This window comes from Phyllobates terribilis, unplaced genomic scaffold (assembly GCF_046119375.1).
Source record: "Phyllobates terribilis strain yellow unplaced genomic scaffold, ASM4611937v1 Scaffold_89__1_contigs__length_6337102, whole genome shotgun sequence".
Lineage (NCBI taxonomy): Eukaryota > Metazoa > Chordata > Amphibia > Anura > Dendrobatidae > Phyllobates > Phyllobates terribilis.
This window is the reverse complement of record NW_027362849.1, coordinates 2,659,481-2,675,369: the sequence shown is the minus strand read 5'-3', so window position 1 is coordinate 2,675,369 and position 15,889 is coordinate 2,659,481.

Below are 15,889 nucleotides of genomic sequence, written 5' to 3'. Positions count from 1 at the left end.
CTCAGTGGTTAGCACTGCAGCGCTGGGGTCCTTGGTTCAAATCCCACCAAAGACAACATCTGCAAGGAGTTTGTATGTTCTCTCAGTGTTTGTGTGGGTTTCCTCCGGGTTCTCCGGTTTCCTCCCACACTTCAAAGACATACTGATAGGGAATTTAGATTGTGAACCCCAAAGGGGACAGTGATGATAATGTATGTAAAGAGCTGCGGAATATGTTAGTGCTATATAAAATAAAGATTATTATTATTATTATTATAGATTGTGGGTCCTTGAGACAAGCCTCTGAAGTGCCAGATCAGCAGAAACCCCACCAGGTGACCCCATATTGGAAACTTCACTGCCTAAGGGATTCATCTAGGGGTGTAGTGAGTATTTTGAACCGACAGGTGCCTTGCAGAATTTCATAACATTGGGATGTGTAAATATAACATTTTAGTTCTAAAAATGTCATTTTTGTATTTGCTGCAAATTTGTCAGTTACACAAGGGTTAATAGGTAAAAATGGAACCCACAATTTATTGTGCAATTTCTACCGAATGCGGTAATACCCTATATGTTGTCGGAAACTATTATTTCCTTCAACTCGTCCAAGATGTTGGCCCCAAAATATACAGATGCCATCAACAGGCCAGAGATCAAGGATAAGCTCCAACGCTTCCAAAATAACATGTACGAACTTAAAGCAGAAGGCGTACACCTGGCAGTAAGGAACCTTAACAACATACTCTATGCCATGGCAGAAATGTCCGACCCAAAAAGATGTAGCAACAAGAGGTTGAGTAAACAAAATCCCAACAACTGGTTTGACAAGGAATGTAAAGCTATAAGGAAGGTTCTAAGAACGACCTCAAATAAAAAACACAGAGACCCAAACAACTCTACTCTGAGAGAAAATTACCACACCATGCAACAAAATTAGAAATCCATCCTCAAAAGGAAAAAGAAAAAACACATTTCCACAAAACTCCTCCAACTCCAAGATGCCCTTGAAGACAACAGCTTTTGGGAACTATGAAACCACCTAGGATCCAACCAAAAAAGCTACAACCTCCATATCCAGACCAGGAACATATGGCTCCAGTACTTCAAGGACCTTTACAAAGACATCCCAAGTGGGGGCGTGGCCAGGACCTCAATGTGAGAGGAAGTGTGTGTGAGGAGCTCCTGCTGAGCTGAACACAATAGAGGCATAGAAAAGGCAGAGTGCCGGCATTTTCACCTCAATTACAGCACACATGGGGCCACGACATGCTAGGACACCGGCATCCACTCCAGGGCCAGTGATAGCGACCGCACTGGACACCTTTCTTCAGAAGGACTCAGCACCTCATGGTGTCCCGGAGCCATCTTGGCTGGAACAGACCGGGATGCAGCAGCTTCAGACAGAGCACAGAGGTGAGGGGAGTGGGAACCAATCTCAGCTTGCAGCCCCTGCTGATGTGGATTTGCCGGGGCAGATAACAGCAAAAAGCCAAGGCAGAGCTGTGGGAGTCGTCTCCTCTGCAAATAAGACTGTTGCAGCTCACATGAGGTGCACATCAGAGCCCCCCTCCCCCTCCTCCCCTCAGACAATTGCACAAATAACAGCATGTGCTGCTGATCATCCCCAGCCCCCATCAGAAGATGGAGGGACCTTCTCTATGCATTCCCATGGGAAAAGGAGCAGACAGGCAGCCGGGGAGATTGAAGGAGAGCGGAATATTTTCACTGTCCATGATAAAGGGGTGGAGACTTGTCCTCTTCCCCTGGCTGTACTGAGGATGAATGGCGGGTTGGGAGCCTGCAGTTCTGTGCCCCCCCCCACCCCCCATGGCAGAAGTACCTAGAGCATTTACCCTCCAAGACAGACTTCAAAAACCTTATAAAGGAAGTCAAGGATACCTGCAGTTCAGAGATTGCTTATGTGAGACAAGACCTGAGGCACTTGGCAAATCGTATAGAAATACTGGAGGAAGATCATAATACTACTAGAGCTCATGTAACCAAACTACAACAAGTGACCACCCAGCAAGAATCAGTGATGCAGGATATGCATGCCCACATTGAAGATCTTGATAATAGGGAAGAAGAAGCAACATACGGGTGAGGGGTCTCCCCGAGTCGGAGGGGGGGGGGATCTCAGAGCTATACTTCAGGAGATCTTCAACTCTATCCTGGGTGATAACCAGCCTGCCTCGATCAAATTTCATAGAGCTCACAGAGCCTTGAAGCCAAAAGGTATTACAGCATTTCCTGCTTGCATGACTTTGAGCTGAAAGAAAAGATAATGGCCAAGGCAAGGGCCCAGAAAGCCATAAAGTATAGGGGAGGCGGACATCCAGCTCTTCCCGGACCTGTCTAGAATTACCCTGCAGAAGAGAAAGCTGTTAGAACCCTCCTGTTAGTTTTTTTTCTATTTTGTTGGTCACATGACTTTCTGCCTATATAATCCAGCTCCGCCCTTCTGGCCTTACTGGACTTCAGGGTTACATTTACTCTTAAGCTAGCCAGGTGCCTTGTACCTTACTCTGTAGTTTGCTTGGTCTTTTGACCACTAGTACTTTTTGTTTGTCTTTGCTCTGCTACAATTTCTGTTAGGAGGTGTCCAACTATATCCCTGTCCTTAGTTCTTGTAGGGACCCCTCCCTTATATCTATAGGTGTGCGTTCAGACTAGCCGAGGACTTAGGCGGGTCTGTTCACAAGGAACAGGTCCCCCGCTGCATCGTAGGGAATCAGCTTAGTCCTATTGTAGGGACAGTTTTCCTATCTTTCCTTAGTGTTTGTAGCAGTTCGTAACAGTAAGTCCAGCCCAAAAAAAACACTCTAAGGAAAGAAATCCAGATTTCAGCACAGTGTCAGTTCAGGAGTTGGCTCAACGCCTGCACGGACTGTCTTTGGAGGTGGCCGAGCTCCAGCAACACGTGAGTAGCTGTCCTGGAGCTCATTTTGTCGAACCGAAGGTAGGACTGCCAGATTTTTTTATGGTAAACAGCAATATTTTTTTTCCTTTAAAAACGCTTGTTTATTATATTTTCGTTTAAGACCCAGATCCTCGGGGAATGAATCACAGCGCATTGGGTTTATAATGTCACTTTTGCGCAAAGAACCACAGGGATGGGCCTTTTCTCTACAACCTAATGATCCGTGTTTTAGATCTGTGGAAGATTTTTTTTCTGCTATGGGGTTGTTGTATGATGATCCTGATCGAGTCTCATCTGCTGAAACTGAATTAAGACGTTTGAAGCAGGGATCAGGTGATGTGGAAAATTATTGTACATACTTCAGAAGATGGTCAGCTGAAGTGGAATGGAATGACTGAGCATTAAAATGTCTGTTTCTTGCTGGTCTAGGTGAAAGGGTTAAGGATCTGCTGATTGCCTTCCCAAAACCTGGAACCTTGCAGGAGGCAATGCAATTAGCTATACGTGTGCACAGGAGACTGCGTGCTAGGATTAATGAAGAGAAATCTACTGCTATGGCAGCTCCTAGTTTGCAGAGGGTCTGCTCGGAAGGTGGAGAACCGATGGAGATTGGGGCCATGTCACCCCACTCTCAGGAAAAAGACCGCAGGTTTGCTAAGGGATTATGCTTTTATTGCGGTAAATCTGACCACTTTATTTAGAACTGTGTGCTTCGTTTGAACAAGGAAAAAAAAAAGGTCAGTTACGCCCGTATAGCTTGTTCAAACTCAAAAGGAGTATTTCTTTCTGGAAGCACCTCATTCCAGGAGGAGTTGTTTGAATTTCAGGTATTTGTGGATTGTGGTTCTACACTCAATGTGATTGATGAGGGATTTTTGGAAAAATTTAAATTAGAATCTAAACTTTTGTCATCCCCTATTTCTGTGGTTGCTGTTGATGGCTCTCCCTTGAAATGTATTACAAGGTTTTTGAATTTCCCCTCACCATTAATGGTATTCACCAAGAGAATTTGGATTTGGCGGTATTAAATAATTTGCCTTCTCCAGTGGTTTTGGGGTTACCTTGGTTAAAATTGCACAATCCTGTACTGGACTGGTCTACCAATGAAATTAAGTCTTGGAGTCCTAAGTGTTATGATAAATGTTGTAACGGTTGCATTGCTGCTGTGAAAGAGGGGAATTACCTGTACCTATTCAGGATTTTGGAAGGATTTTTCTGAGAAGGAGTCGCAAGTTTTGCCTCCTCATAGGGACTATGATTGTACTATTGAGTTTGTCCCTGGAGCTACTTTTCCCAGGAGTCGCTTATTTAATCTTACTATCCCTGAGAGAAAGGCCTTGGAGGAATACATACAGACAAGCTTGGCCGCCGGTCACATTAGACCTTCTAAGTCACCTGTGGCTGTTGGATTTTTTTTTGTAAAAAAAAAAGGACGGCGGTTTACGTCCATGTCTGGACTTTCGCGAAATTAATAAAATTACAGTACGCAATTCCTACCCACTGCCATTAATTCCTGACTTGTTCAACCAGTTAGTGGGGGCCAAGTGGTTCTCTAAAATTGATCTCCGGGGGACATACAATTTGTTATGTATGAAGGAAGGTGATGAGTGGAAAACTGCTTTTAACACTCCGGTGGGTCATTTTGAGAATCTGGTTATGCCTTTTGGTCTTACCAACGCACCAGCGTTTTTTCAGAACCTTATTAATGACATCCTAAGACCATTGATCGGTAAGAATGTGGTGGTGTATTTGGATGACATTTTGATTTATTTGCCGGATCTGGAGTCTCATTGGCAGAGCGTACGTGAGGTATTGCAGTTGTTAAGTGACAATTCACTTTTTGCTAAGCTGGAGAAATGTGAGTTCGCTGTGCAGAGAATTCGTTTTTTGGGCTACATTATCTCCTGCGAGGGCTTTGAGATGGACCCGGTGAAGGTTCAGGCGGTACAGGAATGGCCTAGGCCTATTGGTTTGAAATCGATACAGAGATTTTTGGGTTTCGCCAATTATTACAGAAAATTCATTAAGAATTTTTCTATAATTGTTAAGCCGCTGACCGATCTCACCAAGAAAGGTGCGAATACGGTCCAGTGGACTACTGAGGCCATTGAAGCTTTTGTGTATCTCAAGGAGAGGTTCAGTGCTGCCCCCATCCTTATGCAAAACCTACAAAAGACAAAAAATATATCTCATACCCTACCATCATTATAAATAAATGTAAAGCTTTACATTTATTTATAATGATGGTAGGGTATGAGATATATTTTTTGTTTTTTGTAGGTTTTGCATCTTTTTGCTAGTGTGAACATGCTCCTATTTCTTGCATGTGTACCATCTTAGTCCTCAGTTCACATTGCTTGGTTTTTTGTCTTGTTTGCATTCTGTGCAAATTAGGGGTGTGGCATCCCCCTTGTTGAGCTGGTTAGTATATATGTAGCTTACCACGGGCTTAGGTGGTCTGATATTGGGACCCGGTTCTATTTGTCTACTCTTTTTTATATGCATTACTTCAACTTTGATATACAGTAAGGTTTTTAATATAGACAGTGTAGGACCGTCCCAATTTAGGGTCACCTTGTCGCTGGTGGGACGGCTTGTATACTTTTTTTGATCAAAAATAGTTCACTAAGTACCCTATATTTCATATGCAACTTTGCTTTACATTTATTTATAATGATGGTAGGGTATGAGATATATTTTTTGTCTTTTGTAGGTTTTGCATCTTTTTGCTAGTGTGAACATGCTCCTATTTCTTGCATGTGTACCATCTTAGTCCTCAGTTCACATTGCTTGGTTTTTTGTCTTGTTTGCATTCTGTGCAAATTAGGGGTGTGGCATCCCCCTTGTTGAGCTGGTTAGTATATATGTAGCTTACCACGGGCTTAGGTGGTCTGATATTGGGACCCGGTTCTATTTGTCTATTCTTTTATATGCATTACTTCAACTTTGATATACAGTAAGGTTTTTAATATAAACAGTGTAGGACCGTCCCAATTTAGGGTCACCTTGTCGCTGGTAGGACGGCTTGTATACTTTTTTTGATCAAAAATAGTTCACTAAGTACCCTATATTTCATATGCAACTTTGCTTTACATTTATTTATAATGATGGTAGGGCATGAGATATATTTTTTGTCTTTTGTAGGTTTTGCATCTTTTTGCTAGTGTGAACATGCTCCTATTTCTTGCATGTGTACCATCTTAGTCCTCAGTTCACATTGCTTGGTTTTTTGTCTTGTTTGCATTCTGTGCAAATTAGGGGTGTGGCATCCCCCTTGTTGAGCGAGTTAGTATATATGTAGCTTACCACGGGCTAAGGTGGTCTGATATTGGGACCCGGTTCTATTTGTCTACTCTTTTATATGCATTACTTCAACTTTGATATACAGTAAGGTTTTTAATATAGACAGTGTAGGACCGTCCCAATTTAGGGTCACCTTGTCGCTGGTGGGACGGCTTGTATACTTTTTTTGATCAAAAATAGTTCACTAAGTACCCTATATTTCATATGCAACTTTGCTTTACATTTATTTATAATGATGGTAGGGTATGAGATATATTTTTTGTCTTTTGTAGGTTTTGCATCTTTTTGCTAGGTGAACATGCTCCTATTTCTTGCATGTGTACCATCTTAGTCCTCAGTTCACATTGCTTGGTTTTTTGTCTTGTTTGTATTCTGTGCAAATTAGGGGTGTGGCATCCCCCTTGTTGAGCTGGTTAGTATATATGTAGCTTACCACGGGCTTAGGTGGTCTGATATTGGGACCCGGTTCTATTTGTCTACTCTTTTTTATATGCATTACTTCAACTTTGATTTACAGTAAGGTTTTTAATATAGACAGTGTAGGACCGTCCCAATTTAGGGTCACCTTGTCGCTGGTGGGATGGCTTGTATACTTTTTTTGATCAAAAATAGTTCACAAAGTACCCTATATTTCATATGCAACTTTGCTTTACATTTATTTATAATGATGGTAGGGCATGAGATATATTTTCTGTTTTTTGTAGGTTTTGCATCTTTTTGCTAGTGTGAACATGCTCCTATTTCTTGCATGTGTACCATCTTAGTCCTCAGTTCACATTGCTTGGTTTTTTGTCTTGTTTGCATTCTGTGCAAATCAGGGGTGTGGCATCCCCCTTGTTGAGCTGGTTAGTATATATGTAGATTACAGCGGACTTAGGTGGTCTGATATTGGGACCCGGTTCTATTTGTCTACTCTTTTTTATATGCATTACTTCAACTTTGATATACAGTAAGGTTTTTAATATAGACAGTGTAGGACCGTCCCAATTTAGGGTCACCTTGTCGCTGGTGGGACGGCTTGTATACATTTTTGATCAAAAATAGTTCACTAAGTACCCTATATTTCATATGCAACTTTGCTTTACATTTATTTATAATGATGGTAGGGTATGAGATATATTTTTTGTCTTTTATAGGTTTTGCATCTTTTTGCTAGTGTGAACATGCTCCTATTTCTTGCATGTGTACCATCTTAGTCCTCAGTTCACATTGCTTGGTTTTTTGTCTTGTTTGCATTCTTTGCAAATTAGGGGTGTGGCATCCCCCTTGTTGAGCTGGTTAGTATATATGTAGCTTACCACGGGCTTAGGTGGTCTGATATTGGGACCCAGTTCTATTTGTCTACTATTTTTTATATGCATTACTTCAACTTTGATATACAGTAAGGTTTTTAATATAGACAGTGTAGGACCGTCCCAATTTAGGGTCACCTTGTCGCTGGTGGGACGGCTTGTATACTTTTTTTGATCAAAAATAGTTCACTAAGTACCCTATATTTCATATGCAACTTTGCTTTACATTTATTTATAATGATGGTAGGGTATGAGATATATTTTTTGTCTTTTGTAGGTTTTGCATATTTTTGCTAGTGTGAACATGCTCCTATTTCTTGCATGTGTACCATCTTAGTCCTCAGTTCACATTGCTTGGTTTTTTGTCTTGTTTGCATTCTGTGCAAATTAGGGGTGTGGCATCCCTCTTGTTGAGCTGGTTAGTATATATGTAGCTTACCACGGGCTTAGGTGGTCTGATATTGGGACCCGGTTCTATTTGTCTACTCTTTTTTATAGGCATTACTTTCAACTTTGATATACAGTAAGGTTTTTAATATAGACAGTGTAGGACCGTCCCAATTTAGGGTCACCTTGTCGCTGGTGGGACGGCTTGTATACAGATTTGATCAAAAATAGTTCACTAAGTACCCTATATTTCATATACAACTTTGCTTTACATTTATTTATAATGATGGTAGGGTATGAGATATATTTTTTGTCTTTTGTAGGTTTTGCATCTTTTTGCTAGTGTGAACATGCTCCTATTTCTTGCATGTGACGCGCCCCTGGGCCTGTGTCGCGCTGTGTTGCGCACGCGGGAGCTTACCCGGAGCCGGATCTGTTGAGGGTTGTAGTCTCGTGGCGGTGACCCGGTCCGTGCCCAGGGAGTCAGACTAAGTGGCAGAGTACTAGCAGTAGATGGTTGATGACTACGCCACCCGTTGAATGCAGCTATGGAGCTGCCGCTGCAGGGCAGACCGCTGAGGCCGGTGGAAGGATGGTGCAGCGTGGATGGTATAACCCCCAACGGGAGGGGTATGGCCTCAGGGCAGCCGACGTGGATGATGGGGGTAGCAGGAACCACTCAGAGACGGTGCGGTGTAGTTCAGGGTCTTTACTGGTGACAAAGATAGACCCTCCCGGAGTACTTGCTAGTGATCGGGGCCTGGTCAGTCCTTGAGCAGATGGGATCTCCCCTGGCCAGGCGGAGTTGTAGGCCTTCCCAACTAACTGTACTCTTCTGGCTACCTTGCTAGAGGCGGGAATAAGTAGCCCACGTCCCTGAGTGTACCGTGTGGTGCTCACCCGTATGGCCGGTGACTCGGGGCCTTCTAATGGCTTCCGCTCCACGATGGCGGTGCTGGTCCCACGCGTGTGACCGTGCCTTCGGGCTTCTGGGCCAGAGGACCTGAAATCCTCTGCCGGACGGTTTCTGCTGCTGGGTAGGAGTTAGTCCCCACAGCCTCGGACTCCGGGTCCGGTAAGAAATCTTCTCAGTCAGGGCGAGCTCTGCAGCTGCCAGCCCCTGACTCGTTGTAACACTGCTCCCCACAGAGCTCCTGATGTTTCTTGCTATGCTGCTTCTCTTCTCTACTCTTGTTCTGTCTTCCTTCTCACTAACCCTGCCTCAGCCCCAGGTTTATATAGGGGAAGTCCTTCCCCTCCCAAGACTGGGCAGGAGGTGTGGCATGCACAGGATCCCTGACCAAAGGACCTCCCACCTGCTCTCAGACATAACATTACATTACTGTGGAAACCAGACCCCTGGGGTGCCACATTCCCCCCTAGTAAAATTTAGTACTCCGGGACTAAACAAATTTTAGAAAAACATAACAAGATATAACAACAACAATAATAATACAATAAGAAAAACACATAAAGATGGTCACGGCATGTCCGTAACCGGGTGCAGTCTTTGAAGAAAAGCAAGGTGTCCATTTCACCAAAACAGGGAGACGTAACCAGGTAGGGGTCTGTCCTACCCCGAGTCCTTAACAGTCTTTAGTCCGTCCTGGGTTACGCTCCAACTATATACAAAGGATTCCCGGTAAATCCACCAAGGACTCCTAAAAACAACTAGAAACACAAAATTACACACAAGCAACTATAGACAGCAAAACATTATAAAATAGCTTAAACATTTAGATCCTCCAACGTGCAGGTAACTGGCCTCTAGTGGCCCTAGTGGACCTACGGAGCTAACTGTCTGGCCCTGAACTACAGGGTGTAGGAGCTGTCAAGGGTAAACTGGGCAGCTGTCTATGGGCCCTCTGGCTCACTAGGGGTATGGCAGGCTCACTATAAGCAGAGGGTTGATTTTCCGGGTCTGCTTGTGTAGAGTCTTCTGCCTCCTGGACCGGCTGTTCTTCCAGCTCTACCGGTTGCTCCGTAGGTACTTGGGATGATGGTTGGAGGAAGGTGAGTACGGGTACCACAACTGCACCATTGACTTGAGTCCAAGACCGAGGGAAGTCCCCGAGCACGGTACTAACCATATCTTCCCTTTCCTCTACGGGTCGTTGGTCTTCTTGTTCCTCCCCTGTATTATCAGTACATTATATATAGGGCTCAGCATAAGTGATTACATCCCTGTATTATCAGTACATTATATATACAGTGCTCAGTATAAGTGAGTACACCCCTGTATTAACATTACATTATATATACAGTGTTCAGTGTAAGTGAGTACACCGCTGTATTATCAGTACATTATATATACAGTGCTCAGTGTAAGTGAGCACACCCCCTGTATTATCAGTACATTATATATACAGCGCTCAGCATAAGTGAGTACACCCCCTGTATTATCAGTACATTATATATACAGTGCTCAGTATAAGTGAGTACACCACTGTATTATCAGTACATTATATATACAGTGCTCAGTATAAGTGAGTACACCCCCTGTATTAACATAACATTATATATACAGCGCTCAGCATAAGTGAGTACACCCCTGTATTATCAGTACATTATATATACAGTGCTCAGCATAAGTGAGTACACCACTGTATTATCAGTACATTATATATACAGTGCTCAGCATAAGTGAGTACACCCCTGTATTATCAGTACATTATATATACAGGGCTCAGCATAAGTGAGTACACCACTGTATTATCAGTACATTATATATACAGTGCTCAGCATAAGTGAGTACATCCCTGTATTATCAGTACATTATATATACAGAGCTCAGTATAAGTGAGTACACCCCTGTATTATCAGTACATTATATATACAGGGCTCAGCATAAGTGAGTACACCCCCTGTATTATCAGTATATTATATATACAGTGCTCAACATAAGTGAGTACACCACTGTATTATCAGTACATTATATATACAGTGCTCAGTATAAGTGAGTACACCCCTGTATTATCAGTTCATTATATATACAGTGCTCAGCATAAGTGAGTACACCCCTGTATTATCAGTACATTATATATACAGTGCTCAGTATAAGTGAGCACACCCCTGTATTAACATAACATTATATATACAGCGCTGAGCATAAGTGAGTACACCCCCTGTATTATCAGTACATTATATATACAGTGCTCAGCATAAGTGAGTACACCACTGTATTATCAGTACATTATATATACAGTGCTCAGGATAAGTGAGTACACCCCCTGTATTATCAGTACATTATATATACAGAGCTCAGTATAAGTGAGTACACCCCCTGTATTATCAGTACATTATATATACAGTGCTCAGCATAAGTGAGTACACCCCTGTATTATCAGTACATTATATATACAGCGCTCAGCATAAGTGAGTACACCCCCTGTATTATCAGTACATTATATATACAGTGCTCAGCATAAGTGAGTACACCACTGTATTATCAGTACATTATATATACAGTGCTCAGTATAAGTGAGTACACCCCCTGTATTATCAGTACATTATATATACAGAGCTCAGTATAAGTGAGTACACCCCCTGTATTATCAGTACATTATATATACAGTGCTCAGTATAAGTGAGTACACCCCCTGTATTATCAGTACATTATATATACAGCGCTCAGTATAAGTGAGTACACCCCTGTATTATCAGTACATTATATATAGGGCTCAGCATAAGTGATTACATCCCTGTATTATCAGTAGATTATATATACAGTGCTCAGTATAAGTGAGTACACCCCTGTATTAACATTACATTATATATACAGTGTTCAGTGTAAGTGAGTACACCCCCTGTATTATCAGTACATTATATATACAGTGCTCAGCATAAGTGAGTACACCACTGTATTATCAGTACATTATATATACAGTGCTCAGTGTAAGTGAGTATACACCTGTATTATCAGTACATTATATATACAGTGCTCAGCATAAGTGAGTACACCACTGTATTATCAGTACATTATATATACAGGGCTCAGCATAAGTGAGTACACCCCCTGTATTATCAGTACATTATATATACAGGGCTCAGCATAAGTGAGTACACCACTGTATTATCAGTACATTATATATACAGGGCTCAGTGTAAGTGAGTACACCGCTGTATTATCAGTACATTATATATACAGTGCTCAGTGTAAGTGAGTACACCCCTGTATTAACATAACATTATATATACAGCGCTCAGCATAAGTGAGTACACCCCCTGTATTATCAGTACATTATATATACAGAGCTCAGTATAAGTGAGTACACCCCCTGTATTATCAGTACATTATATATACAGTGCTCAGCATAAGTGAGTACACCCTTGTATTATCAGTACATTATATATACAGTGCTCAGCATAAGTGAGTACACCCCTGTATTATCAGTACATTATATATACAGTGCTCAGTGTAAGTGAGTACACCCCTGTATTATCAGTACATTATATATACAGTGCTCAGTGTAAGTGACTACACCCTGTATTATCAGTACATTATATATACAGGGCTCAGTATAAGTGAGTACACCCCCTGTATTATCAGTACATTATATATACAGTGCTCAACATAAGTGAGTACACCCCTGTATTATCAGTACATTATATATACAGTGCTCAGCATAAGTGAGTGCATCCCTGTATTATCAGTACATTATATATACAGGGCTCAGTATAAGTGAGTACACCCCGGTATTATCAGTACATTATATATACAGTGCTCAGCATAAGTGAGTACACCCCTGTATTATCAGTACATTATATATACAGTGCTCAGCATAAGTGAGTACACCCCTGTATTATCAGTACATTATATATACAGTGCTCAGCATAAGTGAGTACACCACTGTATTATCAGTACATTATATATACAGGGCTCAGCATAAGTGAGTACACCCCTGTATTATCAGTACATTATATATACACTGCTTAGCATAAGTGAGTACACCCCTGTATTATCAGTACATTATATATAGAGTGCTCAGAATAAGTGAGTACACCCTTGTATTATCAGTACATTATATATACAGTGCTCAGCATAAGTGAGTACACCCCTGTATTATCAGTACATTATATATACAGGGCTCAGCATAAGTGAGTACACCCCTGTATTATCAGTACATTATATATACAGGGCTCAGTATAAGTGAGTACACCCCTGTATTATCAGTACATTATATATACAGGGCTCAGCATAAGTGAGTACACCCCTGTATTATCAGTACATTATATATGCAGGGCTCAGCATAAGTGAGTACACCCCTGTATTATCAGTACATTATATATACAGTGCTCAGCATAAGTGAGTACACCACTGTATTATCAGTACATTATATATACAGGGCTCAGCATAAGTGAGTACACCCCTGTATTATCAGTACATTATATATACAGAGCTCAGTATAAGTGAGTATACCCCTGTATTATCAGTACATTATATATACAGGGCTCAACATAAGTGAGTACACCCCTGTATTATCAGTACATTATATATACAGTGCTCAGTATAAGTGAGTACACCCCTGTATTATCAGTACATTATATATACAGTGCTCAGTATAAGTGAGTACACCCTGTATTATCAGTACATTATATATACAGTGCTCAGCATAAGTGAGTACACCCCTGTATTATCAGTACATTATATATACAGTGCTCAGTATAAGTGAGTACACCCCTGTATTATCAGTACATTATATATACAGTGCTCAGTATAAGTGAGTACACCCCCTGTATTATCAGTACATTATATATACAGTGCTCAGTATAAGTGAGTACACTCCTGTATTATCAGTACATTATATATACAGTGCTCAGCATAAGTGAGTACACCCTGTATTATCAGTACATTATATATACAGTGCTCAGCATAAGTGAGTACACCCCTGTATTATCAGTACATTATATATACAGTGCTCAGTATAAGTGAGTACACCCCTGTATTATCAGTACATTATATATACAGTGCTCAGCATAAGTGAGTACACCCTGTATTATCAGTACATTATATATACAGGGCTCAGCATAAGTGAGTACACCCCTGTATTATCAGTACATTATATATACAGGGCTCAGTATAAGTGAGTACACCCCCGTATTATCAGAACATTATATATACAGTGCTCAGTATAAGTGAGTACACCACTGTATTATCAGTACATTATATATACAGTGCTCAGTATAAGTGAGTAAACCCCTGTATTATCAGTACATTATATATACAGAGCTCAGTATAAATGAGTACACCCCTGTATTATCAGTACATTATATATACAGTGTTCAGTATAAGTGAGTACACCCCTGTATTATCAGTACATTATATATACAGTGCTCAGTATAAGTGAGTACACCCCTGTATTATCAGTACATTATATATACAGTGCTCAGTATAAGTGAGTACACCCTGTATTATCAGTACATTATATATACAGTGCTCAGCATAAGTGAGTACACCCCTGTATTATCAGTACATTATATATACAGGGCTCAGCATAAGTGAGTACACCCCTGTATTATCAGTACATTATATATACAGTGCTCAGCATAAGTGAGTACACCCCCTGTATTATCAGTACATTATATATACAGTGCTCAGCATAAGTGAGTACACCCCCTGTATTATCAGTACATTATATATACGGGGCTCAGCATAAGTGAGTACACCCCCGTATTATCATTACATTTTATATATTTTGGACGCTTTCTGTTGTCTGTAGCAGGATCAGTGTCACCTGTGCAGTGAGTCGCCAGAGTCAGTATGTGTGTATACCGCACTGCTGCGCCATTTTATTGAAGACACTGCGTTTGCGAATTCACAGACAGAGTCTTCAATAAAATGGAGCTGGATATCGTGGGATGCGCACGCCGAGCATTACAATTATCCCTATAGGCGGGTGTGCGCTCTGCTATGTTGCCGGAGTCAGAACGTGCGCATCCTGCGATATCCAGCTCCATTTTAATGAAGACACTGTCTGTAAATTCGCAGACATAATGTCTTTAAAAAATGGCGCAGGATAGCGCGATAAGCGCACGCGCCGACTCCTCTGCCATTAATAAAATTAAAAATGTACCAATAAAAATGCTCGCCACCCGGGCGTAGAACGGGTTCAATAGCTAGTTTTTATATCAATATATACACACAAGCTTTGAACGCTCTTTAATGCAGGTACCCCTGATGAAGCCGCACTAGTAACGGCGATTCGAGTGGGGGAACACCCTTCCAGGTCTTATCCTGTACTGAGTACCTCAGAATAGTATCCTACTTAAATGGGTTGCACCACCATAAACCGACTAGAAAAGGTGGAAATAGTTTTGTAATTTCTAGTGATTAAAAATTATGCTTCATTCAACAGATACCAAACTTTTATTTCTTGAATGCTGCTCTCTGGCGCCACCTGGCGATATTCCATTACGCACAGGTAGTGGGTGATCAGCTGGTCGAGTTTGCGCAGTTTCTGTCATAAAAGCTCCCCACCCGCAGCGTGCACAATGTATTCTTGGTCACAAGGCTCAGATTCAGACCCTCCCCCTGCACTCACAGCTGATCTCCAGGTGATTCACACCCTCCTCCTACACTCACAGCTGATCTCCAGGTGAGACACCCCCTCCCCCTGCACTCACAGCTGATCTCCAGGTGATTCACACCCTCCTCCTACACTCACAGCTGATCTCCAGGTGAGACACCCCCTCCCCCTGCACTCACAGCTGATCTCCAGGTGATTCACACCCTCCTCCTACACTCACAGCTGATCTCCAGGTGATTCACACCCTCCTCCTGCACTCACAGCTGATCTCCAGGTGAGACACCCCCTCCTCCTGCACTCACAGCTGATCTCCAGGTGATTCACCCCCTCCTCCTACACTCACAGCTGATCTCCAGGTGAGACACCCCCTCCCCCTGCACTCACAGCTGATCTCCAGGTGATTCACACCCTCCTCCTACACTCACAGCTGATCTCCAGGTGATTCACACCCTCCTCCTGCACTCACAGCTGATCTCCAG